The sequence below is a fragment of the Triturus cristatus genome, chromosome 2_1, assembly GCF_964204655.1.
Source record: "Triturus cristatus chromosome 2_1, aTriCri1.1, whole genome shotgun sequence".
NCBI lineage: Eukaryota > Metazoa > Chordata > Amphibia > Caudata > Salamandridae > Triturus > Triturus cristatus.
In genome coordinates, this window is record NC_140581.1 from 1007822910 (window position 1) to 1007839736 (window position 16827).

Below are 16827 nucleotides of genomic sequence, written 5' to 3' on the forward strand. Positions count from 1 at the left end.
AAGCAACTTCCCAATCACTTCAGCATTCTTTATTGGAGTCCCACTCGACGTCAAGAAACCTCTCTGTAGCCAAAGCTGGCCAAAATCATGAACGACTCCAAATCCGTACTGACTATCAGTCATCACAGTCACTCTCAGATTTTTCCCAATCTTGCAAGCTTTCGTCAATGCCACCAATTCAGCCACTTGAGCAGATCTCACTCCTTTCAAAGGCGAAGCTTCCATAACTTCTGAAACCTTGCACACTGCATATGCTGCACTTAGCACACCATCATCAGTTCTTAGACATGATCCATCCACAAACAGCACATGATCACTCTCTGGCAATGGCAAATCTCTTATGTCTGGTCTTGGTTTCGTACAGTAGTCAAGCACATCCAAACAATCATGATCAACATCATCTCCAACATTCACATTGTCAGCATCTGGTAACAACGTTGCTGGATTCACATTCACACATCTCTCAAGAGTCACATTTGATGCTCCCAGAATGATTTTCTCATATTTAGTCAGTCGACTGTGTGACATATATTGAGTCCTGCTTCTTGTCAAAAGAATTGCCACATCATGAGGTACGAATACCCTTACAGGATATCCCATTATTATGCCCTCACTCTGTTCCAAACTTCTGCATGTAGCAGCTACTGCTTTCAGACAACCTGGCAAACCCACAGCTACGGGGTCAAGTGTCGATGAGAAGTACGCAATCGGCCTTCTCAGTTGTCCATGTTTCTGAATTAACACTGAAAGTGCACAACCTTTTCTCTCACTGCAATACAACTCAAACTCTTCCTCATAGTCTGGCCTTCCCAAAGCAGGGGCTTCACACATTCTGCTCTTCAACTCTTCAAATGCTGCCATTTGTTCTCCATCCAGCTCCAATGGATCCCTCACCTCACTTTTGGTCAACTTAATCAGTGGCTTTGCTATCAGGGAGAAATTACTTATCCACTGACGACAATAACCCACCATCCCCAGAAACATCCTCACTTCTCTCTGGGTCATCGGGGCTCTCATTCCTCTGATAATTTTAATCCTGTCATCAGTCACCTTTCTCAGACCCTTTTCAATATTGTGTCCAAGATAATGCACCTCTTTCTTGCAAAACTGCAATTTGGCTGGAGATACCTTTAACCCTCCATCTGCCAGATGATTCAGTAAAGCTATGGTATCTACTTCACAAGCTTCACGTGTCTTCGATGCCACAAGTAAGTCATCGATATACTGCACTAGTACTGAGCTTTCAGGCATGATCAAACTCTCCAATGATTTTTTCAACAATTGATTGAATATCGAAGGACTCTCTGTATACCCCTGTGGGATACGACACCATGCTAAAATACGCTGTCCAAACCGAAATGCAAAAATCGGCTGGCTGTCATGATGCAATGGAATTGAAAAGAAAGCATGACACAAATCAATCACTGTGTACCACTCAGCATCATGAGGAATCTGATACAAAATCACTGAAGGATTTGGCACAATGGGACAACATGCCACCACAATTTTGTTAACTTTTCTCAAATCTTGTACAATCCTGAACTTTCCATTAGGTTTCTTTAGCCCCATTATCGGTGAATTACACGGGCTACTCAGTAACTCTCTCAAAACACCCTGTTGAATCATCTTGTCAATTATAGGAGTTATCCCCTCAATTATCTCCGGTGTCAATCTGTATTGTGGAATATTAGGATAAACAATCCCCTCTTTCACTGAAATCTTCACTGGATCTACATTATTCATCAATCCCACATCTTCTCCAGTAAAATCCCAAACCGCTGTTTTCACTGTGTGTCTCAACTCCTGAGGCAAATCATCTGGATTAAACACAGCATATGTACCAACAATCTCACTCTCTCTATTATCTAGAGTCATCCGGTACAAAACATCCTCATCTGGTGTCTCAAAAGCTATTCCATCCGGAGTACAGAAAATTGTGCAGTTCATCTTACACAATAGGTCCCTACCTAACAAGTTCACTGGACTAGTGTCACAGACTACAAACCTGTGCATGTCTGAGAATTTCCCTATTCTTACCCTTACTGGTTCGGTAAAACGAGTCTTAATCTGTGTATTGGCTACACCAACTACTTGGATTGCTTCGTCCGAGAGAGGAAGATTTCTAATATCTGCTGACCTGACAGTTGATCTCGTCGCTCCTGTGTCTACCGAAAAAGTAACACTCTCCCCATTAATTTTTCCATCTACAAATGGTCCTGCCTGGTCTATTTCTAGAGTTGCACCAAGTATGCACTCTTCCTCCTCTCTTCGGCACCTAACCAATCTGCATCTAAAATGAGGTCAATGCGACCATAAAGATACTGTCCTGAGTCATGATTTTAAACATAGGAAATACATTTGAAACTCAATAAATGACAAAGAAATAACCACCCGACACTGGAATTCAAACAAATGCTTGTTTATCTAAATTAGATCAAATGAAAGTCAATCAATAGCAAAATCATTATTCTCATAGTTACCTATTCTAGCTAAATGGGTCGGGACAGGTCTCTTGGTAAAGTCTCTCGAGCTGCCGTCCTCAGCATAGGTTCAGGAAGAAGTGGCCTCAAAATCCAAAATGCAATGACACAGACCCGCTCTAGTCTAGTATATTTATAACAAACCTAACGAAAATAAAGTTACAAACAAATTCTGAATGTCCGTGGAGCCGCTGAGCAGAGCGAGCAGGAAAGGATGTCACTTGGTAACATTTAGAAAACCTCCGCTCAGGAAAAATCACAAAAATAAAAACACGGAAGATGGAAACTCGAGTTTGCAAGTGATACATTTATGAATGCTCTTCCTTGGTACCATAGCAGAGCCACCGCAGATTTATCATTGTTCATTGTGGCTTTATTCTTTTCCAAGGGCAATTGGAAGCATGCCCGGAGCTGCTGTCCTCACGGAAACTTTTAAATCAGACAGTGGCTGTGGTCAGGTGACTTTCAACCATGTTCAGCAAGGCCTCTCGTCACATCTCAATCACTCGAGCGCAGGCTGTAAATAGCAGCCATCTTTGTTTAGGCCAAAACGGACCATCTTGATTAAAAGAAACACAAAACAACGTTACCACATCATATTGATTATACAGTGTTAATTCCCACTAATACCCTTATGTGTATGTAATTACCTAGCCGTCTGCAACACAAAGAAGCATTAGCACGCGTTATTTTAAAAGCGCAAACTTGCACATTTAATTAAATTGCACATATTATTAAGCAACATATATGCATTCCCACGTGTAGTTTCTCTCATTAGTAATGTTGGTTAATTTAGACTTTTAATAAAACTAATAATGAGTGATTATAAATTAGTAATTTTAATCATAACATATAATCAAAACTGGAGCTTAAAACTCGATAAATTTTCAACAGAAAACTCTGCTCCAGCACAGTTACAGGTGCACAACCTCATTTACAAATCTCAGTGATGCACGTTGATGATGTGGGGCTGCAACAGTATTTTCACTTTCACACATTGTCAGTTGGACCTCCCTCCAGGGCAGATACAGATGAATGCACAGTGTCAGTGGTTGCAGCATCTGGATCGGATCTCCAGCAGGTGTTTGTCTTTGGCAGTTGCAGCCTCCCAGGGTGGCTCAGGCTTCCACATTTGTGAGGGCAAAGGCTCCTCTTCTGCTGGAGTACCAATATCGGCCAGCTGCCGCACCAGTTTTTGGCCATCGGCAGACATGCTAGAAGACACAAAGTTGCTTTTTACATGAATGTCTTTACACAGTGCAACACAGGAACTGCTCATGGAGTGCAAGAGAGCTCACATGACATAGGATGACTTCTGGCTTTGATCCCTCTGGCAATCAGCTTCTTCTGGATGTTTGTCACACCAGGAACACTCTGGGCCATTCCTCTTAGATACTTTTTCCTACTGTAACACCAGTCACTCTCCTTCCCTCTCTTTGGAGATAGGCAGTCTTTTAGGTATTAGGCAGCCTCTCAACACCCACCAGGAAGAAGTGCAGATATGAGATGATGAGCAATCACCTCTGGGAGATTGGCATTCATGCAACTACCAGTCGTGGTCTCACAGCAGCACTTCACATACTCTGTGGAGTTTATGCCTAATTTCCAGACAGGATGTGGATCCACTGTTTTAGGCTTTGGTACACATTTGAGATGATTCTCTTGTAAATGTCATTTTCTACCTGTCTTGCTGACACAGCCTTTGGGCAAAGTAATGGCTCTCATAGTAGGTAGAAATGCTTCTGGCTCTAAGCAGGAGTATTGGATAGAAGGGCTCAATGAAGTGTAAGATCTCTGCACCTGGCTGTCATCAACTTCCTGAAGCACTAATCAGAGATATACAAAAGGGCAGACCATGCCTGGAATGATCCTCACCTTTAACATAAACTGCTGACTTGTCCCTCTCCCCTACCATTTACCAAATGGCAGTGCTTAGGAAGAACTAATCAGCAGTCCTTTCCTGACAAGGACCTCATAGAATTTCATTACAGCCTTGTCTCCATCCTCCCTCATTTCAGTGTTAGGGTCTTCACCCTCCAGCCAAAGAAATGCATCCAATACACTTCCACTACCCGGGGAAGTTGTAACTACACACCGTTGTGTGCTATGCTAAGCCACCAGAATCTACTGGTTCCAGGACTCAGACTCTATCCGTACATAGAGTCTTACTATCACACTTGTGCTACACCTCTGCTACACATATATACACTCAAATAACACACAGATTGTCAGTGCAAGGGGCTGTTGCTCACACTAAAGTGGAACTTTACATGAGTGGGATCACTAGAATACACTCTCCCTTGACACAGAAAAAGATCTTATCAAGACTAATGATACATAAAACTGGGTGCACTATACCCACCCCATTTTGCAATCAGCCCAGGAAATCGACGATAGTCATATGTCAGTTACAAGGTTGGGGACAAAGCTCAATTTCTTCGCACATTCTAGATTAGCATAGTTGCAGGAATAAACAAAAAGTCAGGAAACCAGTTTTATCTGTGGCGGGACACTTTGGGCAGGGGTACGTACCCATATGTCATACAGAGAACATCCCAATCACAACAATGTGAAAGTCTTTTCAAATTTTGAACACTACAATGAATTGCATTAATAAATTACATCATGGAGTTTGCCATGGCTTCAATGTAAACAGTTCTGCAGGCTGATGTTTCATTTTTATTCAGTATGTTGGACTACAGTGAGAAATTATCTTAAATGTACAGAGGGTGCTGATCGTGTCTTCAGTATGTCCAGAATACTCCTGAGAAAAGATCCTATCTTCTGCATTAAGCATTAGTCATTTTAAGCTGGGCCTTTTGTATTCATATATTTCCCCTGTGAAAGTATGCCTCCCTCAATGAAACCGGAGCAGGTTGGACTAAAATATTTGTGTTGAAACCCAAGTTATGGAACGCTTGTTTAATCCCTAAGGGTTGCATGGAAGTAAATATTAAAGCATTTGTTTGCTGTGACGTAATTAATATAAGAACATTAGAATGCTGAGAGCTTCATTAAAGGCAGTGAAGTGGCTCAGGGCTAATAATGGCTGGTATAAACCTTCCGCTCAAATATTCAAATGTTTAGCTTTCTGTTTCTCCCCTTTTAATTCCGAACGTTCTACTCTCAGTGGATGGAATGTTCTAATAGCCTAATTGCCCTTCTGCCTTGGGCTATACTAGTTGTTACAGTCCCTCTCCCTCGTTATAGACCTTTGCCCACGGCTCAGATCTAAAACTCCGGTTCAGGGTCTTTAACTACTGGTATAACCCTCGCCAGCATTACATAACAGTTCATCGAGTGTATTTGTTCTGATTTGTGTAATTGCACAAAGTATACATTGCAGGTGGTTGCTTTCAGAATGGTAGTTGAAGAACCAATCCAAAGAAGGAAACTTGGCCAGTTGCTGATCTGGTCTGTTAAATGAGTTTGACCATCTATTTCTCTCCTGACTCTTAAACAATTGTATAATTGGGCAGTTTGATTCACATGGGCAGTCATGTAATTAAACCATCACTTTCAAAGCCACTTCGCTGATACAGTGGATATTTGAGCAACTGGCTACTTGCCTAATGGTGGGTGGAGGGTCAGGCAAAGGAATGAACTCTGGCTAGCTGGAATATTACACTGGTTTCAGAGCTTGGCCCACTAATGTCACAGGGTTCCTACTAATTAAGTAGAACTGTACTTCTGGATAACATAACTCTCAAAATATGGGGACTGAGTCCACTCATATAATCAGAGTGTGCTTTCCCAATTCCTGACTAGCTCAGAGTGTGCCATCTGGACCCCCAACCTGACAGGGTATCGGATGGTGTCTGCAACCTCAGAAATGGCCACTCTGAATTCCCTCCAAGGAAATTGTGGAAACAGATTTAACCTTATGTTATGCATGCCCAATCTGGAGACACAAGAAGTATACAAAGTGACATTTCAAACATTTATTGAAGCAATTGGATTCTTGTGCAAAAACATGAGCTGAAATTATTAGCAGAAGAAAATAATGCATTGTTACCAGCATTACAGGAATGGTGAACAAGATGAATAACTTGACAAGTATAACTTTGCAGTGATTATATGAACATATGAATATATATCATAATGTTAATCCTATCTAACACTACCTAAACTATAGAAAGGATAGTGAGAATGCGCTCTGTCAGATCGCTTGGAGCAACCTACCTCCCCATTACCTGTGTGATCTATCAGGAAGCCAGTCTGGTGTAGAACAGGCCGTCGTCCGTTGCAGGATAGGGATTGGAGTCAGCAGGGCTGGATCTCAGTCACAGGTGAACATTCCAGGATAATCCATCGAAGTACTCCTCTGAGGAACTTGGCTCAGAGGCAGTTTATATAATAAAAGCCTGGTTCCATTTGCACTGTGTAAGAGGTGCCATACTGAAGTGTGTGTTTGTCTTTCCAATTCAGAGCTGTCTCCAAACGGACAACAAAATGTAAGGGGCATCATGTTCAGTGTTCTTGTAGCCTTGAACAGAGTGCACAAGTGTCATGATAAAATGCTTACTAAGAACTGTGCTTGCAAGCAGAACACTTCCTGAGTACATTATCATGCACATGCAAAGCATGTAAAAAGTCAACATCTAAAAATGATGTCAATTTAAGCCTGTTAGTCAAGATAGTCTCCTTTGTCCATGGACCCTGTTGAACCCTGTAACACTAACGCCCCTTTCCCTCTATACCTCTGTCAATTTAGTCAAGAGAGTGGTAGTGTGCCTTTATCACTGTTAGTCACAAGAAAAAACTAAAGTGGACTTCTGTGCAACATTTTGGATGATACCTGGTATATGATAGAGACCCATTTTGAGAAAATACTTATTTTCAACTGCTGCAATTCACTGACAAGCAAGCACACCTTTTTTAATTTTTATTTTTTTATAAATATAATCTCAGGGTAACAATCCAGCCATAACAGAAAACAACCAATAAATAGCATGTCATGTCCTCATTGCATCTTTATGTTAAAAGCCTTTTATCCCAAATGTATTTCATATTCCAAAGCTAAAGTCTAAAAAGCAGATAGGTAAAGGGTATGAGAATATACAGATGTGGAAAGATCTCCCCAAGCCTGCAACTCCTCCTTAGATACGTCAGCATTTCTCCCCATTTTCTCTTTTATCTATACATAGCTTCTAATCTTTACCACAGATTTCAGCAAAGATTTTCCCCGCTCCTACCCTTACGGAATACAGTTTTTCCTTATTTCTAACTTGGCTCATCTTTGATTCCCAATACGAAATCTAGGTGGCTCTGGCAATTTCCATATTTGCAGGATAAGTGATTTAGCCACTAAAGACGCAATAAAAACAAAGTGCTTTTGTTGAATTAGTAAATTGATGTTAACAGTTCCAGATAGAACCAACAGTATGCATCGGGAACTATATGTGTCGACAATTTCTTGTTAACCCACTGGAAGATCTGATCCCAATACTCTGCCCGAATTGGACAAGTAAAAACGACGTGAATCCAGTCTCCTATTGGATGATTACACCTAAAGCATTGCCCTGATACTAAAGGGAACATTTTTTGTAAATGCTTTGGGGCATAGTATAGCTGCATTTGCACAAAACCCACCATATGTTTAAAGTTGGCCCCTCGTATGGCTTTATGAGGCCATTCGTTATACACTTTCCACAGTTCTGTTTCTATCCGGCATCCTGGATGTCTGTATTTTCCGCAAGGTACTTGGAACTATCTTCACATAAAGCTCTCACTGAAGGATTCGATCCCAGTTCTCTACCCCCAGCGTTTCACTCAATTAAAATACATAACTTATCGCCTTCGAGAGTGGACTGTCTAGAAGTAGTAGAGTCCTTACTAAACTACATAACTGCGTAAAAGAAAAAAATAACGACGTGGAGAGTTCTGTTCTCCCTATTTTGAATTGATCCAAGGTTTTTACATTCACTTCAATCATTAGATCCTTTATTTGATAGACCCCTATTCTTTCCCAGTTCTTTATAGTCTGTAATACCCAATTGAAACCCTAAAACATTGCAGCATCGAATCCAAAAGTCTAGATGGATTGAGGTGAATGTGTATTCTTCCTTTATTTGTAAATCTTTCCAGAATTATATGCAGGGTCTTCTATCTATTGCGTTTATGTAGTCTGGGGATCTTTATAAATGGTACTAGCTGAATTTTATTTTCTAGTAGCATTTGTTGGAGGTAAAAGCTACTTCTGTGGCCTTGTGACGTAGCTACATGTCCCCACCAGTCCATAAATGCGGCTTGAAGAATTTTTTAATATGCGGTAGTCCAAGACCACCCTCCTCCAAGCAAGCAAGCACTCCTGATTTAGCAAATTGAGTCACTTGACTGATCACTTGGATCGCTGCATCTGTCACAAGGGAAGAGACAGTTCATAGTAGGGAAGGGTGCTGGAAGTATACCCCACCCTGCAAAGAAGTATACCCTCTACATGAGGAGATCACATCTATGCAGGCTGAACAAATAAATGTCACAATTGCTGCCAGGGCGAGGAGGAAGAGCATTACAAGTAACTGTAGTGAGCCCTCTCTGTCCCTGAAACTCTCAGTGTGCTTCTGAGGTTGTATATTTTCAAACCCAGAACCCACATCAAAAAACCCTGCGCGGATCAGTGGTGCTGGTACATCTTCCAAGTGAAGGTGCTGGCCATCAACTTATGTGCCTCGTTTGTACTTTCCATTCTGCTGATATATTTGGAGATATCTGTATTTTTCTTTGTAAAGTAAGCACATTTTTGTATTTGTAAGTGTTAGAAAACCTCGGGAATACTGTTACATTCTTTTCTCACTGTCTCAGTAACAGTGTCAGTAGCTAAAATTACAAAAAATAAAACTACAGCTAGGGAAAAGAACAGTAACTCTAGGTCTCCATGTAAGAAGCATTAGCAGCATCCAGTCAAACTTGTTTTCATGTGACATTTTGAACTTGAATACACAGTAAAAGTTCCAAGACGTATGGCTTCTATATTGTTAATTCTCCATCTGAACTCTATCAAGGATACAAGGGGGTGCTGCAGTGTTCAGCGCACCCTTGCTTCCAGCGCTGCTGCAATGTACAGAGATCTTTCGATTTTATAACCCTGTTTCATGGAAGCCTTGTATGCTTGTGAGCAACTTTTCAGGAAACAAAACGCTAACGTTTTGCTTTCCTGGAGTGCCACATAATCCCTATCATCAAAGCCATCAAAGCACATAAGCCATGGGTGATTGGTTGTGAAGAACCCTTTGATAAAACCAGTAGGCAAAGGATTGGTGCTTGTGAAAAACTCTCTGTTAAAATCTCCAAGCATGGGGTAGTTTATTAAGAAAACCTGCTGTTAACGTCTGCAGGCAATGGTTAAATTGATTGTGACAGCCTCTAGTCAGAGCTATAGGCAGTGGTTTATTGATTATAAATGCCCTTTGCCAAAGTCAATAGGTAGAGGTATATTTATTGTATTAAGCCTGGGTTATAGTGCATGTTATTTCTCATGTTCTTTTATATATTTCGTGTGTAGTATTTAACTGTGTGTAGAATAAACACATTTTCGTTTTACGGTAATTTCAAAGAGGCTTATTATTGTCAGTTTATTTCTCAGTTTCTAATCTACATCACCTCCCTGTGTGAGCCTTGGGCAGCTCCGCTATATTACCTTAAAAGGGAAGTGCGAAAGGGGTACTTGGTGTTCATTTTTTGGTTCAAAACTAAGGTGGACCCAGGTTGGCAGAGGTAAAAGTTTTCCTTTAATGTAATTGGAGAATAGGAATCCATGATTGCACTGGAATTCCTCCCCAACCCCTACCTTGAACGAGTTCTCATAACGTTTACTTCAATTGATGCACATCCTGTGGGGCCAGTCACAAGTGCTGTGGTTAACAGTGTATTAAAATGTCTTACGTCACGTGTATTGCCTAAACACATTTCGTCTGCCTAACCTGTAAGTGGCCTCCTCCAATTTCCCCCAAACTAACTGGTTCCAGGAAGAGGTGCCTTAATTTTCTTCCTCAAATATATTTTATCAGGTCAAAGTTACTGGAAGTTGAAAAAAAAATGGTGGTGCTTGTGGCATAAGGGAGGGCTGGCAGTTGTGCCCACCATCCTATTAGAAGGGCCTGAATTTTACCTTGTTCTCCAATCACACACATAAAATGTAACGTGGAAAATATATGAAGTTTCTTTCAAAAAGGTGCAGTTCCTCAAGCCAGTAACCAAATGGTCCTCTTGTGCATGGCTAAAGTTACAGATGTGTCTTTCACAAAGGTGCAGTACAGGAAACTCTTGCTAGACGTCCCTCTTGAGCCAGACACAAGTGTTTGCTATATGGGGCTGCAGGAAGTTAGCCCAATACTAGCGGTCCCGTGGACGTTTCTTGATACAACAAACACTACTGCCCTCTCAGTTTAAGGCTATCATAGAATTATGAAGCAGGCAGACCCTTTTAACATCTCCTTTTATTGAAAGTGAAATGGAAAACAGGAAAAACAAGCATTGGCTATGCACTAGGTCTCTCGCATTTGCGAGAGTTTAAGATATTGGCATTGTAAATGACAATGCTTTTTATTTATCTGTTTTGATAATTAACACATACATAAATGGCATTATCATTTACAATATGTGATTAACTCGGACCCCCTGGGTGTAAGAAAATAAAATTCCTAGGACAGGGCAATACACAATGAAACAATAACTTCCTAGGCAATTAAATGAGTTGAAAATAATGATGCTAGAGAAGTGTCAAAATAGGGTAGCCACAACAAAATTAAAAAATTATACAGTAGTGTTTATTATTGATATTTCTAGATATCACAAGGGTAACAAATTTTTGCAGCAATAAAATACACATCTACGATGTATAGTCATGCAATACAGTAGTTCTGTTAAAATTCTAGCAACAATATACAAATAAGGGCAATTCTGTGGCCATACAATAGTCTTCTACGTGCGTTTTGGCGAAAAGTACGCCTTCGTCAGGAAAAGCCACAACTCTAAAAATGTTGTGTTCACAAACAGGCCAAAGGTTTGATGATTTGTTGGACGTTTCCAACAGGCCTGTGATTTGATATGGATCTGCTACGAGTATGATGTCCTCATAGATAGGTCAAAGATTATATTGTCTACGGATGGTTTAAAAAGTCCCTTTTTTCTGGTGTAGGTCCAACTAGAGAATGATATAGTTGGATATTCTATGCCGTCTGGAGTCCACACGAGTTGATATAGTGGAAGCTTTCACTGTTCACCGTGTAGTTCTGGTATGTTAGCTTATGCAGAGATTATCTGCAATTGGGTTTGCATTGCAGTGCCGTGTGGATGACGGGCATCTATTGCGTGGGGCAAATTTTCTGATAAATGATGATCAGATGTATAAAATATTTCAGAGTCGTCAATGGACGGGCCGGTGGTCGGGAAAGATAAACATTATTTTCAACTCATTTAATTGCCTAGGAAGTTATTGTTTCATTGTCATTTACAATGCCAATAGCTCAGACTCTTGTAAATGCGAGACCTATTTCATTTTAAAGATGCAGCTGTCATTGTCCCGGGCTGCTTGGAAATTGAAAGCGTGCAGGGCACGCTGAATGTTGCAGGACAGCATGTCGTGCCTGTAGCAGGAGAAACTCATTAAAGAAAATAGTGCTTACAGACTAAATAAGACCTATCGTGTAACAACAGAAGTAAAAAGGCCAGTCCTAATGGGAGGTTACAAATGAAGACAAGGCGGTACTAAGGAGGGACTAACAACCCTATTAACGAATCAGAAGCCAGCATTTACTGAGGACAATGACACAAGCCAGTGACAAATATGGGTGGGGCTTCGAGTACATACTCGAATATAGCATACCTCGCAGGGCCGCTCATGCGCTGCCCAGGCTCGGCCTAAAAATGACTGTACTTTTGAGCATGGCAGATGATAGATTAGGTGCACCTTCAACATATGAATTTGCTTTTTCACTTTTTTCTAGTGTAATGATTTTGGTTACTTTCTATAAGTCAAGTAAATATGGCAATGCAAGCTTATGATTATGGTAGTCAGTCAGTCAAACAGCTTAATTCGTCAAGAAAAGTCATAAAAAACAGATGCAAACAACAATAAAAATCAATCGATCAGTAAATACATTATGATAGTCAATGTTATTCAGAAAATTCTAAATTGCATATACCAAAATATAAGCAGCCCGTTGGTAATGCAGTACGGTGGTATGGTTACACACGCAGAGGCATTGCCACAAGGAAATAAACATCATGTATATTGTAGTTTTAAATTATGAGGCTACCATATCACAGATGCAGGATAACGTGATATGAGTATTGGTATTGTGTGTTTTAAAAGACCTGTTGCTTTCTTCTATCTTTAACTAGAATTTATAACTTGAATTATATGCTACGAGCACACAATGTAATAGTGCACATTGTCGGTTGCACGTGTTTCGAACATGTGTAACTCAATCTGTGAGGTTATATGCAGCAGTTTCTTTACCAATATTTTAAATACTGAATAACTCTGTTGTACTATGTTACCATGCCTGATGTAGTTAAATGTCCCTGCCGAGTAGATCTCTGTTTGCCGTTGAGTGTTCTCTGGTTGTGAGAAGCATACTTGTTGGCTCTCTTCACCGGTGAAAAAGTGACTAATTGTGCATGCATTTAGGACTAGATTAAGCCATCCTTGCATACCTATTCAAGCATTTGTCACTAGGTTTAAGTCCTGCAGGCATTTGTGACTAGGTTTAAGTCCAGCCTTAAGCACACCGGCAGACATTTGTGACTAGGTTTAAATCCAGCCTTAAGCACACCTGCAGGCATTTGTGACTAGGTTTAAATCCAGCCTTAAGCACACCTGAAGGCATTTGTGACTAGGTTTAAATCCAGCCTTAAGCACACCTGCAGGCATTTGTGACAAGGTTTAAATCCAGCCTTAAGCACACCTGCAGGTATTTGTGACTAGGCTTAAGTCCAACCTTAAGCACAAAGGCAGACATTTGTGACTAGATTTAGGCCTGCCACTGAGCTGCATGCAGGCATTTATGACTAGGTTAATGCCTGGTATTGAGCATGAACAAAGACATTTATGACTATGTTGAAGCCCAGCCTTCCGCACACAAGCAGGCATTTAGGGCTGGGTTATGCCCAGTCTAAAGCACACATACAGGCATATATGACTAGATTTAAGCCCAGCCTTGAGCATGCATACAGGCAAATATGATTATGTTAAAGACCAGCCTTGAGCATGCATACAGGCAAATATGATTATGTTAAAGCCCAGCCATGAGTACACATGCAGGCGTTTATGACTAGGTTTAAGTCCAGTCTAGAGCACGCATATTAGTAATCATGATGGTGTTAAAGGTCAGCCTTGAGCACACCTGCAGGCATTTATGACTAGGTTTAAGCCTGGCACTGAGCCACTTGCAGGCATTTATTACTAGATTTATGCCCGGTATTGAGCATGCACGAAGACATTTATGACTATGTTGAAATTCAGCCTTTAATAAACATGAATATCCAGTAGCTTTAGTTAGAACTTATTCACAACCAAGCCAGTGGAATCAATTCAAAGGCTTGTGTGATTTATTTCACAATTTTTTTAAACTTTTTATGAGATTATTGACATTCAAGTCATGTCAAACATTAAGGACAATACAAACTGATCAAATTTTTCAACATATGAATTACATAGACAGATAACACATGTAGACAATTATATACAAATGTGTATAATACATCAGCAATTTTTTGTGCAGTTGAGGAAACAAAAAAGGGTAGTCAAAGCACCAGTCAATAAATCAAAAGTAGCAATCAGGCGGAGTAGCAAGTCCAAATTTGCAAACCACTATAATTTCTCCAGCCTATATGCACAGCTTTGGGGATCCTTTTGATCACATTTAGGGTAACATGGGAGGGAAATTAATTGTACCTTTTCCCTAAGCCCTCGAGGTTAGCTTTTCCCAGACGCTGTCGTCAACGCATTTCCAACCCCGTCACCATTAAGGGTTTTTCATCAGGACTTGGACGTGGTGGTGTCTATTGAGGGGAATCAGAAAAAACACAAGGTGTGGGTTACTAACACCTATCAACCTATTAGTGGTGTGATAAATCTCCAATGTTACGCTTAGCACATTCAGGAAAATACCTTTTGTGGAGGTTGCAGGTTGCTCGGTAGTATTCAGAAATTGTTGGTACAGGATTAATTAGTAATACCAATGCTTATTGCACCCTCAAACATAACTTTGAATATGTGACACTTGCTTCTGAAATGAACCTGTTATGTCTAAGTATCAGGTGGTCTTTTGTAAAATGGATATATATCTGTCTGCAGGCAGCTTTTAAAAGCATGAAATGTACGTGCTTAAAGGTCTGAGCACTTCTAAGCTGTAATCCAACGTTTCAACTGTCATGAATACTCAGCTGCCTGCAGACAGATATATATCCATTTTACAAAAGACCACCTGATACTTAGACATAACAGGTTCATTTCAGAAGCAAGTGTCACATATTCAGAGTTATGTTTGAGGGTGCAATAAGCATTGTTATTACTAATTAATCCTGTACCAACAGTTTCTGAATACTACAGAGCAACCTGCAAACTCCACAAAAGGTATTTTCCTGAATGTGCTAAGCGTAACATTGGATATTTATCACGCCACTAATAGGTTGATAGGTGTTAGTAACCCACACCTTGTGTTTTTTCTGATTCCCCTCAATAGACACCACAACGTCCAAGTCCTGATGAAAACCCCTTAATGGTGTTGGGGTTGGAAACGCGTTGACAACAGCGTCTGGGAAAAGCTAACCTCGAGGGCTTAGGGAGAAGGTTCAATTAATTTCCCTCCGTGTTACCCTAAACTGGATCAAAAGGATCCCCAGAGCTTTGCATATAGGCAGGAGACATTATAGTGGTTTGCAAATTTGGACTTGCTACTCCTCGTGATAGCTACTTTTGATATATGGACTGGTGCTTTGACTACCTTTTTGTGTTTCCTCAACTGCACAAAAAATTGCTGATGTATTATACACATTTGTATATAAGTGTCTACATGTGTTATTTGTCTATGTATTTCATATGTTGAAAAATGTTATCAGTTTGTATTGTCCTTAATGTTTCACATGACTTGAATGTCAATAATCTCATAAAAAGATTCCAAAAATTGCGAAATAAATCACAGGAGCCTTTGAATTGATTCCACTGGCTCGGTTGTAAATAAGTTCTAACTAAAGCTACTGGATATTGGTGTTTATACAATTATTGGTGGTCCCAACCAGTTAGCTTAGGACCCAAGCCTTCCTCGGGTTTGAAGTTCAGCCTTGAGCACACATGCAGGCATTTGTGACTAGGTTTAAGTTTGGCACTGAGCTGCATGAAGGTATTTATTACTAGGTTTTTGCCAGGTATTGAGCATGCACGAAGACATTTATGACTATGTAAAGCCCAGCCTTCCACACTCAAGCAGAGATTTGTGACTAGGTTTAAGCCTGGCACTGAGCTGCATGCAGGTATTTATTACTAGGTTTATGCCAGTTATTGAGCATGCACGAAGACATTTATGGCTATGTTGAAGCCCAGCCTTCTGCACACAAGCAGGCATTTGTGACTAGGTTTAAGCCTGGCACTGAGCTGCATGCAGGTATTTATTACTAGGTTTATGCCAGTTATTGAGCATGCACGAAGACATTTAAGGCTATATTGAAGCCAAGCCTTCCGCACACAAGCAGGCATTTGTGACTAGGTTTAAGCCTGGCACTGAGCTGCATGCAGGTATTTATTACTAGGTTTATGCCAGTTATTGAGCATGCACGAAGACATTTATGGCTATGTTGCAGCCCAGCCTTCGCACACAAGCAGGCATTTGTGACTAGGTTTAAGCCTGGCACTGAGCTGCATGCAGGTATTTATTACTAGGTTTATGCCAGTTATTAAGCATGCACGAAGACATTTATGGCTATGTTGAAGCCCAGCCTTCTGCACACAAGCAGGCATTTGTGACTAGGTTTAAGCCTGGCACTGAGCTGCATGCAGGTATTTATTACTAGGTTTATGCCAGTTATTGAGCATGCACGAAGACATTTATGACTATGTGAAGCCCAGCCTTCCGCACTCAAGCAGGGATTTGTGACTTGGTTTAAGCCTGGCACTGAGCTGCATGCAGGTATTTATTACTAGGTTTATGCCAGTTATTGAGCATGCACGAAGACATTTATGACTATGTGAAGCCCAGCCTTCCGCACTCAAGCAGGGATTTGTGACTTGGTTTAAGCCTGGCACTGAGCTGCATGCAGGTATTTATTACTAGGTTTATGCCAGTTATTGAGCATGCACGAAGACATTTATGGCTATGTTGCAGCCCAGCCTTCGCACACAAGCAGG